General features: G+C 44.4%; 1 protein-coding gene across 5 annotated transcripts in view; it reads left to right on the top strand.

Annotated features, from left to right (window-relative positions):
- nhsa (Nance-Horan syndrome a (congenital cataracts and dental anomalies)) overlaps positions 1 to 13851 on the top strand; it is a 77837-nt gene that overhangs the window by 28200 nt on the left and 35786 nt on the right. Inside the window, exon 1 of one of the 5 annotated variants that reach the window (XM_015027076.1) lies at positions 8357 to 8522. The exons of the other annotated variants lie outside the window; for them this stretch is intronic. The gene's annotated coding sequence lies outside the window, so the exon portion shown is untranslated. Of the gene's footprint in view, positions 1 to 8356; positions 8523 to 13851 lie in introns of those variants that run through there. 5 annotated transcript variants of the gene reach the window in all.

Here is a 13851-nt window from a genome sequence, read left to right as displayed (position 1 = left end):
ACTAAAATAATCGTGGGTTGGGGCTCTACTTTGTTCAGGTCGATGTCTGTCTCTCTGTGGGTTCAAATACTGGATTCAAATGTGGAAAGAGCTTCACAAAGTTAAGTTGATATTTCGCATCAAATCCTAATAAAGAAAGTTGTAGTTTTGGTGGCTGTGATGTGATGCAATGTGAATTATTATGGAACTGGGTATGGATGCATTTGTGAGGCTCTTTAAAAACATATATATCTTAGCTTAAAGTGTCTCTTTAGCTCAAGTGTCGGTTCTCTGCTGTCAGCTTGTTCCTGATGGCTTCTGAAGAACCGCGAGGCGTCGTTTAGAGATTTACCCCGGCCTCCGGTTGCATAACAGCCTCCTGTCACGCAGAGATCAGGTCTTGGTGACTATTTTTTTTATTTTTTTGCTGCTTTTCTTCAGCAATTGTTGGTGCTTTTGAAAGACGAGAGCAGCTGAAGGACAGGAGCGTGCAGAAAATAGCCCCTAATTGGTTAAAATATCCTGAATGCATTTAGTCTGTGACCTCACGGCGCTTAAGTAATCATGGAACCATTTTCCAAATAGAGGGAGATTGTGCTGCAGCACTTCAAAAGACAAAGCTCAGGTTGCTCTGGCAACGATCTGAGTTTACGTTAGAGGGATCGAATTCTGCCCCGTGTTATGATGTGAACCAAACATCACTGCAGTGTGCGATTTGCCCCGTCTGCTTCTCAACTGGTGTGTGTGTGTGTGTGTGTGTGTGTGTGTGTGTGTGTGTGTGTGTGTGTGTGTGTGTGTGGTGGGGGAAAGTTGTCAAAAGTCTCCACTGGGTGTGAGTTTCCATGTTTTTCCCCCTATAATGCTTTTATTGGTGATATTAGACCCACTGTTGTACCACTCAGAAGGAATGCAAGCTGCTATTGATTACGGAAACATGTTGAATGAAACGTAAAGGTGATAGGTCATCCCACTGTTGCATTTCTTTGGTGTTAATGAGGTTTGGCTAAAGACAGTTTTCATATTCTCCAGTGTGTGAACAGAGTTGCACCCAGATAATAAAACACACACACGTCGTTAATGTGCAGGTATCAAACAGTTCCTTGCCAAAGCATTTGTGCCTTCTTGAATTTTTCCACTCTATAGGATGTTTACAAACTCCCAAATGGATGCTGGGATTTTATGTGACAGACCAAAACACAACTGTGAAGTGGAAGGAAAACGATGGATGGATTTAGACGTTTTAGACAAAAAAAACAAACATATGTAGAATGAGACATGCTTTGGTTATGAAGACATGTTTTGGTTGCTCAAGAGGTAAAGCGTACCTTCACGAGGCCCGGTAGACTTTCGGCTTGTCTACCCAGAAACATCGGGCGGTCCGCGTTCAGTTCATGTCGACACAGATTATATTCAACCTCTGCAAAATGAGAACAAACTGGGTTGCATCATAGCGGACCGGGGTATTAAGTTTTGCCCCTGCTCTTTCCTCGGCCACGGCTTCCTGTTGCTCTTTCCACCCGAACACAAACTCTCCCCGTTCCTTTCATCCGAAGAGAAAAGATCACCGGGCCGTGACGCTGCGTGTGCTTTAGTGAGGAAAATGTCATGCAGACTGTAAACAACTACTTTCTCATGTGGGTTTACATGTCCCTCTGTTGGATATGAAAACATTTAATATGTAATGATGGTGAGCCGGTAAAGACCGGTCATGTCCGTACACAGGTGGAGAGCGGGGAAACATTTTAGCGAGAAGGGCTTGTAAACAAGATGAATGGATTCTGTTGGAGTTTTGTTTCCTGGTCCATGAAATAAGTGGAATATTCTGACTTCAATGAGAGAGGACAGGTCTTTGTTTTCACACGCTCTCTCCTGGCAGAGCAAAAGTTGGACAGTGACTGATTTTCAGAAATGGATGTGAAATGGTTGGTTTACAGAGTGGAAGGAGGAAGGGATGAAATGGCAACGCAAAGGTACCAGGCACCCTTTAAAAGTTTTCAAAAACTAAGGCCTTAAATGTCCTAAATTCAAAACCGTAAGTTGTTCTTAGACACATTAATCACCAGTCTTAAATTTTGTCATGGTGGAACTTGTTAAATTTGTTTTGTTTTTTTCTTTGTCAGGCAGAGGTCACCGCTAATGTACCCTTGCTAACTAGCTGGCCAGCTTTTTTGCATCTACCACGTGTAAGAGCAATTTTATCGCTGGCTGGTTGGAGGATGTTCCTTTTTCCCATTGACTCACTTCTGTTGCCCTCCCATACAAGGCTGCAGAAGCCTCTGTAAGCTAGTTTGTTGCATTTTGTGCAACAACAAAAGAAGACGTTTAAGCTAAGCTCTATGGGGGTTAAGGCTGCAGAGAGCCACATGCAGCATGAGAAACACAAAACTGCTGTCAAGAGTTGCAAAGACCCCAGAAATTTAAAGGTTTTGCTATTTTTGATACAACCATCCATTATATTTTTTTCTGTATTAAATTTCATTTAAGGTAGCATTAAAAAGATCTTTAAAAGTCTTAAATTGGCCTTGCTGAAACCTGCAGATACGTTGAGGTACGCAACGGCGATTCAAAGCTCGCCATCGGTTTGAGTTGCAAAAGACCCTTTTAAATGAAGTGTCACTCTTCCTCCTCAATTATTTTTTAAGAGCCAATCTGTTGTTGATTTTAAAGCTTCCCGTTCCATCCCCAACATCTTCGCCGCTTAGGGAATGCCCTCCGTGTTGTGACACGTCTCCATCGGCGCAGAAATGTGTGGCTAGACAGATCCGCAGCCGCCGGTCGGCGCTACACCCCGAGTTTAAGGGATTCATTATGACGCAGCGTGTGTTCGTCAACAGAAAGAGCGAGAGATGTAAAGTTGTTTTTTAAGTTGTGGTTCACACAGTTGGGTTAATGTGTGAATGCTACACAAAGCCACCGCTAACCAACCACAAACCGTCCAGCAGGCTTTCTTGGAGCGTAACGCAGAGCAGAGCTTATGAAGTTATGGGAGCATAATGAAGAAATTCCTCTCTCCGCTCGGCCTTTTGAAGATGCCCCCTCCTCCTCCCTTTATTAGCCCCGTATGCCCACTTCTCTCCCAAATCCGTCCTTATGGGAATAGACAGGCAACACTCCTGGGAGCATCCTCCAATCCCCCTGGATCCTGTAAAGGCATACCTATTGGAGAGTGGGGATGCCGCGATATCTATATAAGGTCAAAAAATCCTCTGATTATTGAGAGAGCGAGCGCGAGGGAAGCAAACTGATCGTCAGATAAAGGAAAAAAATGAAACATAAACAGGAGCTGTGAGAGCCGGCTTTGATGTGCGCTGCCTTGCGCTCCTGTCCGCCCCGCTGGTTCGTCTGCTCAGGACGGCTCCTGACTTTAAAGCCCAGTTCCCGTGGGGGCGGCCTCCATGTTGCACTGCACCAGACATGTGGACACTCACGCATGCTAAACACACACAAAGAAACACACTTTCCCTCTCTCGTCTATTGAAAACCCTGCTGCCCAGTCGAGTCTCTGAGGTTATTTGTTCACTTATTAAGAAACCCCCTCTTCTTCACCACATCCATTAACTTTCAAGCCCCTCTTTTTTTCTTCCTTTCTCTCTTTCTTTCTTGTAGTTCATCTGTTTTAACTGCAGCTGCTGAGTAATTCATCATTAAACATCGCTTTTGTTCATCTTGTCTAATTCATCAGCTCTAACTGATCCGTTTGCTAATCGTTTGAAGCGGCGTGGCTCACCGTCAGTTCAAATGACGGCGCGTGATTTAAAAAAAAATAAAGGGGGGGTTTGTGCGGCTTTCGCTCGGCTCGATGGAGCGTCTTGCCCGTCTTTCACAAAGCTGAGCTGGACCCATTGTGTCCTCTGTGCAGAGGAACAATCAGATGGGGAGACAAACTGGGTAATTAGCTGCTGGACGGAGCAGAGAGCACAGCTACCAAAACAACCGGGTGGTTTTTTTCCCTTTAGTGTGGATGGAAGCAAATAAAGAAGCTAAGAAAGTTATAAAATAACAACCAAATAAAGTCAACACTGTGATCATTTATGTGTCATCATTTTTCTTCAAGCTGCTCAACAACAGCTGTTTTGTTTCCAGGAATGGTTCCACTTAAGCTTAATTGCCGAACATTTACAGTGCCGACAAAATACTGCATAATTGTGAGGATAAATAAAAATGAAATGTGGTTTTCACTTCTTTTTTTTTTCAGTTTTTCTTGCACATAAAAATCTCTGCCTCCTTCATCCTGATTCCTCTAAAATCAAGTGAAACCAATTGGCTTCAAAGGTCACCGGTCAGAGGTCAGCATTTATTGTATTGTTTAAAATGTATCATGATAAACAATAAAAGATTTTGACGTATCGTTGTCACTGTATATTCTAATAAATAATATTTAACTATTTCTGTTTTTAACTGTTTTACTATTTTCTCAACTGTTTGTTCAATGACAGTATCGATATATTAATGAATCTGAGGCGCACCACTCTTCAGATTCTTGTCAGCAACTCTACTTGAACACCATGTTTGGTTTTTTCCTTCCAGCTACGCCCCTATCTTTTCTCACTTAAAGTCCCAGTAAAAGTTTGCGGTTGTGACAATCTGTGAAGGTTGAAGGGATGAGTAGTTTTCCACAGCCACCAAACACACGGCAATTAGCTTGTTTATCTGGGGTTAAATTGGACCTCGCGTGGCTCTGACTGGACTGATCACGACGGTCAGTAACTCAGTGTTTCATTTCATTAGGCGATCGGAAGACTCCGAGAAAGCTTTTCTGTCGTACTTTCATGTGATTAGGTGGAGGCTCGGCTTCCCGGAGCTGTAAACAAAAGGCTCAAAAAACAAAACGCCAAATGAAACTCTACACCTCTGGGAATAACCGCCACCAGGAAACCCTATACGCTTTCACTTTAAATCGTTCCGATTGGGTTTACTGCTTCTGGAGGAGCTGGGTTTCTGCCTCCCGGCTGACTTTTGATATCGGGGATGGTACGAGCGGCAATAATAGCCGGTGTTTCAGGTGGTTACATATATACATATATATTTTCTCTCTCTCTCTCTCTCTAAAACATGCGGTGCTTAGCGGCACTAGCATCCTCTCTGATGTGATTACTAATTTTAATGAGAGTCAGCTGTGTTGCATTTATAGATCCGTGAGAAGTGATCTCCGTGCCGTGAAGCTGGACGAGCGTCTCCTTCACATTCACGCTGCAACTCAGTCAGCAAGAGCTATTCATAACCTTACTGTAGTTTTATTTTGCTTTTTCTGATTGTATCTGTCATATTATGTTGGAGGACACTGTCTGGGAGGGGTAATCACACGACTTATCGTCCTGAAAAAGCTTCTCTGGATTGTTTCTTTGTCATTCTGGATGCACATAGTGATGGTCAAAGATGGCCGTCACACTACATCCGCATATTAGAGCGAATTTCACTCTTTCACTTGTAAAGTTGGAGGCAAAGAGTTCTTTAACGTATTTTTACTAATTAAAATGTGAAAAGAGGTTGACATGTTTGCTTGCATCAAAACGTGATGCAGTCCCCCCTGGAAGTCGCGGCGTTGCGATCGCGGCCATCAACGCACATTCACGCATCGTTCGCAGATTTTGCGCGGACTTGCGATTTTCACCAGTCATGGCAACTTTTCCACAAATCGGACCTTGACGTTTTCTTATTCTCTGTCCAGTCCAGTAGCTCTGCTGAATTCTGGCCAATCCTCTCAGCCCATTTCAAATTTAACTTCCTGTTTCATAAAACGTCTTGAAAGCCAAACCTACAAGATGAGAGTTTGTGACATTTGCTTCTCTTCTCTTTTTTTTATTTTTATTTTTTTTTTGTCTTGGCATGTCTGCACATTTGCATTTAACAATAGCCTCCCCCACTGTTACCAACGTAGCTATATTTAGTGACATTTCAGACAATAAAAATCTGCATAGGTCAAAATTGGAACCGGCATGTCGGGATTTTTAAATAATCGGCGATTGGCCATAAAGTGCAATCAGTGCATTTTTTTGGCCTCGTAATTATGTATATTTTTCTGTATTGTTCTTAATTATGGCAGGATTGGTCCTCCATAGTTTTGTGAATTCCATAACCTTTGGCTTCTTATCTAAAAAAACAACAACAAAAAAACAAATATAAAAGACTAAGTACCATTTTTCTTCACCAATTTTACAACTATTCCCCAATGTGTTTTGATCTATCAAAGTTCATCGTAGTTTGTGTTTGCAACCTGTAACATGAAAGTGTTTAAGGGGTGTGAATACTTTTCCAAGCTATTTTAATGTCGTCGTTTCTCTCTATCCTTAATTTTCGTGTCTCCTTTTGCTCCTGTTGGTGTATTATCTGCGCTGCTGCTAGTATGGTGAAATCCAGAAGGTCAGGGTGAGGCTCACCTCTATAAACAGCCATCCTCCACACACACACACTCAATGCAGCCACTCCTGGCTGTCTGACAGCCACACCCCTCCCTACTCCACTCTGTGCAGTTCAGCTGTTTGTTCAGCTGGAGCAGCAGATCCTCCTCGGGCTTCGGCCGGGAAGTTCGACTCCATACTTCCACGGGAATCTCTCCGGAGCGTGGCGGCCGGCAGCGCGCTGCAAACACATGTTATATTTTTCAGCCCTGATTTGCTCTCCTGGGCTGAGACCTTTGGGAAGTGATGCAGAGTAGATTTAAGGGCTTGCATGTTTTTATTAGTTGGCTGCAGCTCCCACAGGTGCATTATGGGGGAAAAGAGCCCAACTTGCTTGTTATGATTACGACTCAGCTCTTGGCTCCAGCATGATTTCTTTCAATGTTTTTTGTTTTCTTTTTTTTTTTTTTCTCGTGTTGTTTTGCTCGTTTTTCCCGGTCTACCCGAGACCCGGCGTGAAATGACAGGAAACGTAAGGAAGTGTTTCCGCTGTTAAGCCTGAGAGAATCCAGGATCGGTGATAACAGTTCTGCCTCACTCGGGGGGCCAGTTGTTATCTTAACGGCGTATGCTCCGCTTCACAGCTTCAGTTCGGATGACTGCTGTCGTTGCTGGAAAATGTAATGGTCTATAACCCCGGCCTCTGTGCTGACTCTGCAAAGCGACGTGTGGCACTAAAGTTGAAGTGTAAATCTTCGGACCTGATCTCTGGTTCTCGGCCTCGGTCGGACTTCCTCTGACTGCCATCTGTTGGGAAAAGACATCTGGTGGAGGTTGGACTCCATAAGAAACACGCAACAGTGGATGAAGATGCGTTTTTTTTTCTCCGATCAACCCGTGCTGGTCTAAAACTGACTTCACTAGCTCCGGTTGTGTGCTTTTTAGAGAACGTATTTTTCTGCTCACGTCAAGGAAACACAAGTAACAGTCTGTTGCAATCAGATCCATAGAATACACCACAGCATCAAACTCACTGTTAATGCTGCAAGAGAGGGAGAGAGAGCAAGACGTTATCATTTCAACAGCAGACACAAAGTTGTTTAAAACTGATGCTGTCACTGAGTGAAGAAGTCAGAGTGAGCTGAAATCACCAGATTCAAGCTCACAACAAGATTGCTGCTGAGACGGATCTCGGTTTTACAGGGAACGTTTCTGAAGGCTGTTCTTATGTCTTGCACTTCTACTGGAGCACCTCAATCTGGCATTGGCAGGTCAGAGCTTGTGGAAACCTGACGACTCCCAATGAAACGGCATCCTGAAGACCTATGGGCTCCCACCGGCGCCTCCAGACATCTAGCGGGCGCTGCTGCGTCTTCATTTGTAACGTCTCCGTTCGTGAAGAAGTCGAGAGCGGCTGGTGTAAAACCGTCGTCATGCGTCCTGCTGCAGAGTGTCACGGTGCCGTGCCTCTTCTCCATGCCCACTAATTGTACATCTTGACCAGAGATCAGGACCCGTCATTACCAAAGTGCTGCTGCTGCAGTTCGGTGCAGTGGGCAGAGTTTGTCAAGTCTGAGCGTAAGAAGTAAACCAGACGTGTTGTACGAAAGAAAAGACCTGAACAGCATGGAGGAGTTTACAAAGAAAAGGATAAAGCAGTTTCTCTCTGTAGGGCAAAGCTGCTCTTTCGCTCCAGCTTTATGGCCCCAAAAGCATATTTTGCTCTTTGAGCTGGATGGCGCCTGTCCCTCGTAGCATAATAACCCAATGACTGCTGTGATTTCAGTGCCTATTGGCAGCCATTCCTTTAGTTTACCGTTCACAAAGCTCTTAGGGGGAAAAAAAAGAAAAGAAAAATCCCTCCAGGGCAAGCGGGGGCTATTCAAGAGTCAGGCCTACTTTCTCCTCTCTGGACCGTTTCTCTCTTTGTCTTGGTGAACTCCTCTCAGGGGGAAAAAAACGCATTCAGAGCAAGGCGGTCGGCGCGTGAGCGAAGCCCAATTCTGGCCTCCGTAAAGTTCCGTCGAACACCCTGGGGAGCGGGAGAGGGGATTTTTGAGATCAGAGGGAGGCGGAGGGGTTTTGGTTCCTCTCTCCGGCTTGGAAGATAAGATTTTATCAGGGAGCAGAAAGCAGAGCTCCGGTTTAATGTCATGAAACACGACACCGCCTCTCGTGTGCTCTCCTGAGGTTTAGCCTGAGCAGGTAGAAAAACTGTGTTTGGTTAAAATGAGACGTTTAGCTGATATCCTGCCTGCAATCAACTACTTGTGTTTTCTTTGTCTCTTTTTTCCTTTCTCCTTCCATGTCCTCTCCACTCTCTGGTGCTTCCTGCTTATGATCAATAGGTAAGTACCAATAGAACTTAAAAGTACATCTGGAGCCAATCTGTTTTTCATTTAAACATTAGCTTGGTCATTTCCCGCCGCTGATCACACACGCACACACACACGCATAATGTGCAGAGGACTCACGGTTCACTGCAGGGGTCCTCTGGAGTTTCCTCTCCACAGCTGAGGCATGAACTGTGAAAGAGCGAGCGCACACCTTCACTGGAGGTTACGTCTAATTGCACTACAAAAGGGCTTACTCCCCTTAAGATATTTTCAGATTTTGTTACTTTACAGCCACAAAACTGAGTGTTTTTAATAGGAATTTTATGTGATCAACGTATTGTGTAAACTGAGAAATGGTCTCAAAAATTTTTTTTGCAAATAAAAGTGTAAAAAGCATGTGATGCTAAAGACTAACTGCAGATGGCTGCACTGTAGGCAGGAAGTATCTCCAGCAGCAGTCAGTCTTCCAATTCGTTTGAAAAGGCCTCTGACTGAAGAGGCCTGAAGATGTTTGCTGCTTGACGGTCTCATGACTGCAGTGACAATCAGTGTCTGAGCAGCCGAGATGATAGTCCACAGTCAGACGTCCTGGATGACATCATCAGCTGTTGGCAGGCGATGCTAATCCACCTCACTTGCTTTTGCCGTTCCGCTTAAAATCTCTGTCTGGCCATTTGGTTTAAACATAATGCAAGATGTTTTTTTTAGCGACTTGTCACATGGAAATAAAAACTTACTCACGTGTGATTTTAATTGTGTTTTTTATTCCTTAGTATTATACGGCAATAGCGGCATTAGAGGAGCACCGACAAAGTTCGTAATGGAAACTCAGTCAAGCGATAAGTGGAGTTTTTCCACATCCAGGTCACCGTTTCACAGTAATTTTCTGCAGCAGTGTGTATTATTTTTTCTTATTTGGTATTTTTTGTTTTTACACCAGTGTGCTGACTCAGAGAGGCTATCAATAGACAGTCTTGTTTATTTCCAGTCTGTCTGGGAGCGGAGGGCTGGGCGAGGGCTGATCTTCCCACTCAAACCTCCCAGTCAGCCTTTATGTAACAAACCCAAAAACACGGTTTAACGTAGACTTTGACTCGCCAGTTTCCTACGAACAGCTTGTCATACCATCTGGGTGTGGCGTTGGGAGCCACCGGGAGCTGGTACGGTCTGATCCCCTCCATTGTTTCCAGTGAAAGCACTGCTGGATTGGCTCCATCCCTCCCCCTGATAACTGCCAGACGTCCAGTTCATTCTCCCTCCTGCCTCGGCCGACTCGCTGTCATGGAGAGACGTGTGAGAGACGGTTCAGCCCCAGACCAATGCCATTCCCTCCTAATGACTTTCCCACACACACACACGCACGCATGCATGCACGCACGCACGCACACACGCACACACACACACACACACAACGGGGTCACCCGCCTGCAAGGCTGACCTCAGACGGTTAAAGGGAGGTTTCCACTGCAGTCCCACCGTCACAAACGGGGCCCTCGTCTTTCCCCTTCCCAAACCGCGGCGTCCCCCAAACGTCTGCGTGCTCCACTTCCTGTTTGGGTTTCCTTTCAGTCTGTCCTGGTTCTTCTGCTCCATGCGAGCGATGACTGATGCCTCTGAACTGGAGAAACCAGAGTCTCAGGTCGACACAGCTCAGTGTTTATAGAGGAAACAGTGGAGGAAATCTCTAGACTAAACCCTCCAGACGCTTTCAGAGCAGTCTGCGTCTTCCTCTCCACCTGGCAGCAGGTCACCAAGCAACCGTCCGAATGTATGAGGGGGACACAGACCGTGTCCCACGGTGGACAGAGACACCTGAACAAGAAGACAAACGCATCTCTCTACCCTCTGCGTGTCTCCTACTATGACTGGAAACAGTCGTTGCATACCTTCCTGTAGCTTCTGACCTTTGACCTTTCTACGCGCTTGACAACAAGCTGATGAATGAACTGCTGCAGATTACATGGTCCTATTGTTTTTAATGGGCAGTCAGCATTTTTCAAGCATGATGATGATGTTGTTTTGCACTTCAACGTGTTTGTCTTTTTTTTGAAGCACACCAAGTGTTACTCTGTATACAGGAAGAGTTTAAGTCAAGGAAAACTTTAACATGAAGATTCAGTTCGGCTTTGCTCAAATAGAAATCTTAAAAAGTCAAAAAGAAATATTTAAATGAATCAAATGCCCATTTATTGTTGTCCCTCAACACACGTGCCAAACTGGAGATTAAAGATAAGTCAAGCATCAAAGGAATTAAAACAATAGAATACATTTCAAAATTAAATAAAGGTGTTGGCTTACCAGAGGGACTCACAAAACCTCACAAAAGGCTCTGCAAAAGACTCCAGTCACACTTTGCTTTATTTACTTCTAACGTCTTGTAGAGGCTTTATGTCCCGTACTTCCTGATCGGCGCCACCTGCAGGTCTGGGAGAGTAAAAGCAGAAATTTTGAGCCGTTCTCGTCGTTTCCTTGTGGATGACCACATTTCTGGGAACGGTTCCATGTCATCGAAAACAACAACCTGTTTTAGAAAAAGATGTTGCTTAGATACATTATAATTCCTTAGTGTTCATTAAAATAGGTACTATTTCCACTGGCAGACTATTTCACTTATAACAAAACATTTTTCCCTCGTTATAAGTGAAGTAATTTACCAGTAGAACTTTTTAATCAGTATTGGGGATAATTGACATAAAGCAAGCCCCTATATCTTTCTGAAAAGTTGCTTGTAAGCTAGCTTTGTCTGAAGTGAACTGAAATATTTGCACCAGAAACTAGATCAAAAATACTTGGTGAGGTTTAGTGTTTTTGCAATGCAGTACAGTGAACACGCTCATTGTTGGATCAATTTTCTTTAACAAATGTACATTCACTCAAAAGTGTCGCATTACTCTTTTTAAGTTTAGCATGTTAGGTATGTGTGCTCCTCTTCGTCCTGGGTGGGATAAGTATTCTCAGCATATCTGCCCCTACGTACCCCCACCCTATATACCTCACCCCTGATCCTCTATTTTAAGGAGAGTGTTTTTAAAATACGCTCGAATTCCTTTAAATGTGCAGATGAAAACAAGAATGTCGTCAGACTCACACCCACAACAATGTCACGCTCACGGACCTGCATCGGTATCGCGTAGCGTCTCCAGTAGCCGGGCCCTGTGAAGGAGAACCGTCGATTCAAAAGCTTCAGCTGAGCGTGTTGGTTTGGCCGAGGCGCGGCTTGATGAAAGATTAATCTGGTTTGTTTGTTTCTGGCTTTGTTTGGTGGACGGTTAAAGTCGCCGTGCTCTGGCAACATCCTGGGGAAAAAAAAAAAAAAAAAAACTTTCCTTTCACCGTTTTAAATCCTGCGGTCTTCCCGTAAACGCTCAGGCTCCTGCCGGCGGAGCGGACCGTGAGGCTCATGTTGCTGTTTCTCCTGCTCTGACTTCAGGCTTTTCCGTTATACTCTGCCTTGTGGTCGACTACCTTTATTTTCCAGTAAATCCAGGAATTCTCTCTTTTTTTTCTTTTTTTTCCCAATTTATTCTCAAGAATTCCCACTTTCCTCGTAGTGCCAGTGAGACGGGAGCGCAGACCAAAAAAAACGCCAAAGAAATCAAAGGCCGCTGTGAAGCTAATCGGTGTACCTGAGAGCCCCTTTGAGCGCGGGCCAGGACCCGGCACACCCCTCCCTCCTCCTCTGTTGAGGTTTTTGCATAAACGTGCTCGAGCTCTTCAAAGGTCTAGCTGAAGCGGGCCGAGCTCGGCGGGAGAGCCATTACGTCCCAATGGGAGTCAGCTGTGACCTCAAACGGCGTTAAATGATGTGAGGGTGTGTTTGCAGAGGCTGCGGCAAATCGGCAGGACGGGGCTGTAAAAGTGAGCTTCGTGCTGATTTAAAGGCCAAAGAAATTTTAAAACTCGAGAACAGGCTGTGACTTTTTTTTTTTGTGCTTTGTTATGTTTGTTGCCAATTTGCAATGGATTAAGACCTCAAAATCAGTTCCTCGTGTTGTCGAGGCAAGATTTTTCACATCGAATATCTGCCTAATCGACATCTAGACCTAATTTGTTTCTATCATATCGTCACCCTCCTAAAATACTCATTTTTCGGCTTTTTTTTTTTTTTTTTTTTTTTCCCAAATTCCTTTTTGGCAAAAAAAAACAAAAAAGACATAGGCCATTGTTTTCAGAAGGTGATTATATAGAGAAGGATACGGGTAGTGAGTGATTTTCCAATGAGCTGGTGATTTACTCGAGTGTTTAATGACGTGAGCTGACCTCCCTGTCTGTATGCAGACATCATAATGAGGTGTGTAAAGGTCAAAAGGTCGCCCCTGCTGAGTGTGCATGTAGATGAAATTTAAAATTTGCTGCCTCTGTGGGCTCAACGTCTTTTCCTTTCCTTTACTTTCTTTTCGTTTCTTTCTGTCAGTCAGCAGCCGTAGCAGTGAGTCACAGAGTGGTAAACAGGAGGCGGGCTGTGAGGTCATTCAGAGGTCATCCTCAGATGTAAAGGCCAGGTTAGGATTGACAGAGCGGTTATGTAGCAAGGTAATCGTAAAGCCATGTGACTTTTCCTCCCAAACAGTAGATGTCCTCGCTGTGAAAATGACTTTTTTTTTCTGCTTATGCAATGGCTACAGCAGTTGTATCCGTTTAAAAATGTTTTGCTCGCTGTGCTGATGTCTTTAAAAACAGACGTACTTACAGGTGCCTTCTATTTTCTTCTGGACTTTGTGGGCGTATTTATGCAGCGCTACTCAACTTCCATGAGTCGGTTTTTCAGCCACAGAGCAGAACGGATGGTTTTGAGGCACTGAGGCCATGAAGATGTACGTACTGAAACATTAGCCTCCCTCAGTTCGGTTTCACTTCGACGCAGCGGGTGAATGTCCCAACGACGCCTTCTGCTCTTATTTTCCGATAACATGGAAAATAAAAGCTCATCAATCGTTATTTCCTACAAACTTGTGAATTCGTAATTGTCGATTGCTGTCTTTACCGTACTGTTGTTGTAGACCGCACAACACCGTGACATAACCTGCGGCGGGAGGCGTTTCACAGGAGCTTGGCTCGGTTGGGATTTGTGAAGGTTTTTTCTTTCTAGGTGTTGTAGTTTTGGATTAGAGATGTTCTAGTGTGATCCAGGTGCAGAAAAGGGTCTGAAATCGCACTTTATTGAAGTTTCACAAATCGGACAAAAGCAGAATAATAAA

The sequence above is a fragment of the Poecilia latipinna genome, unplaced genomic scaffold (genome assembly GCF_001443285.1).
Source record: "Poecilia latipinna isolate Pla-1442-1.1 unplaced genomic scaffold, P_latipinna-1.0 Scaffold7, whole genome shotgun sequence".
Lineage (NCBI taxonomy): Eukaryota > Metazoa > Chordata > Actinopteri > Cyprinodontiformes > Poeciliidae > Poecilia > Poecilia latipinna.
Note: the sequence above shows the minus strand (reverse complement) of the source record. Positions and strands in the feature narration are given on the sequence as shown.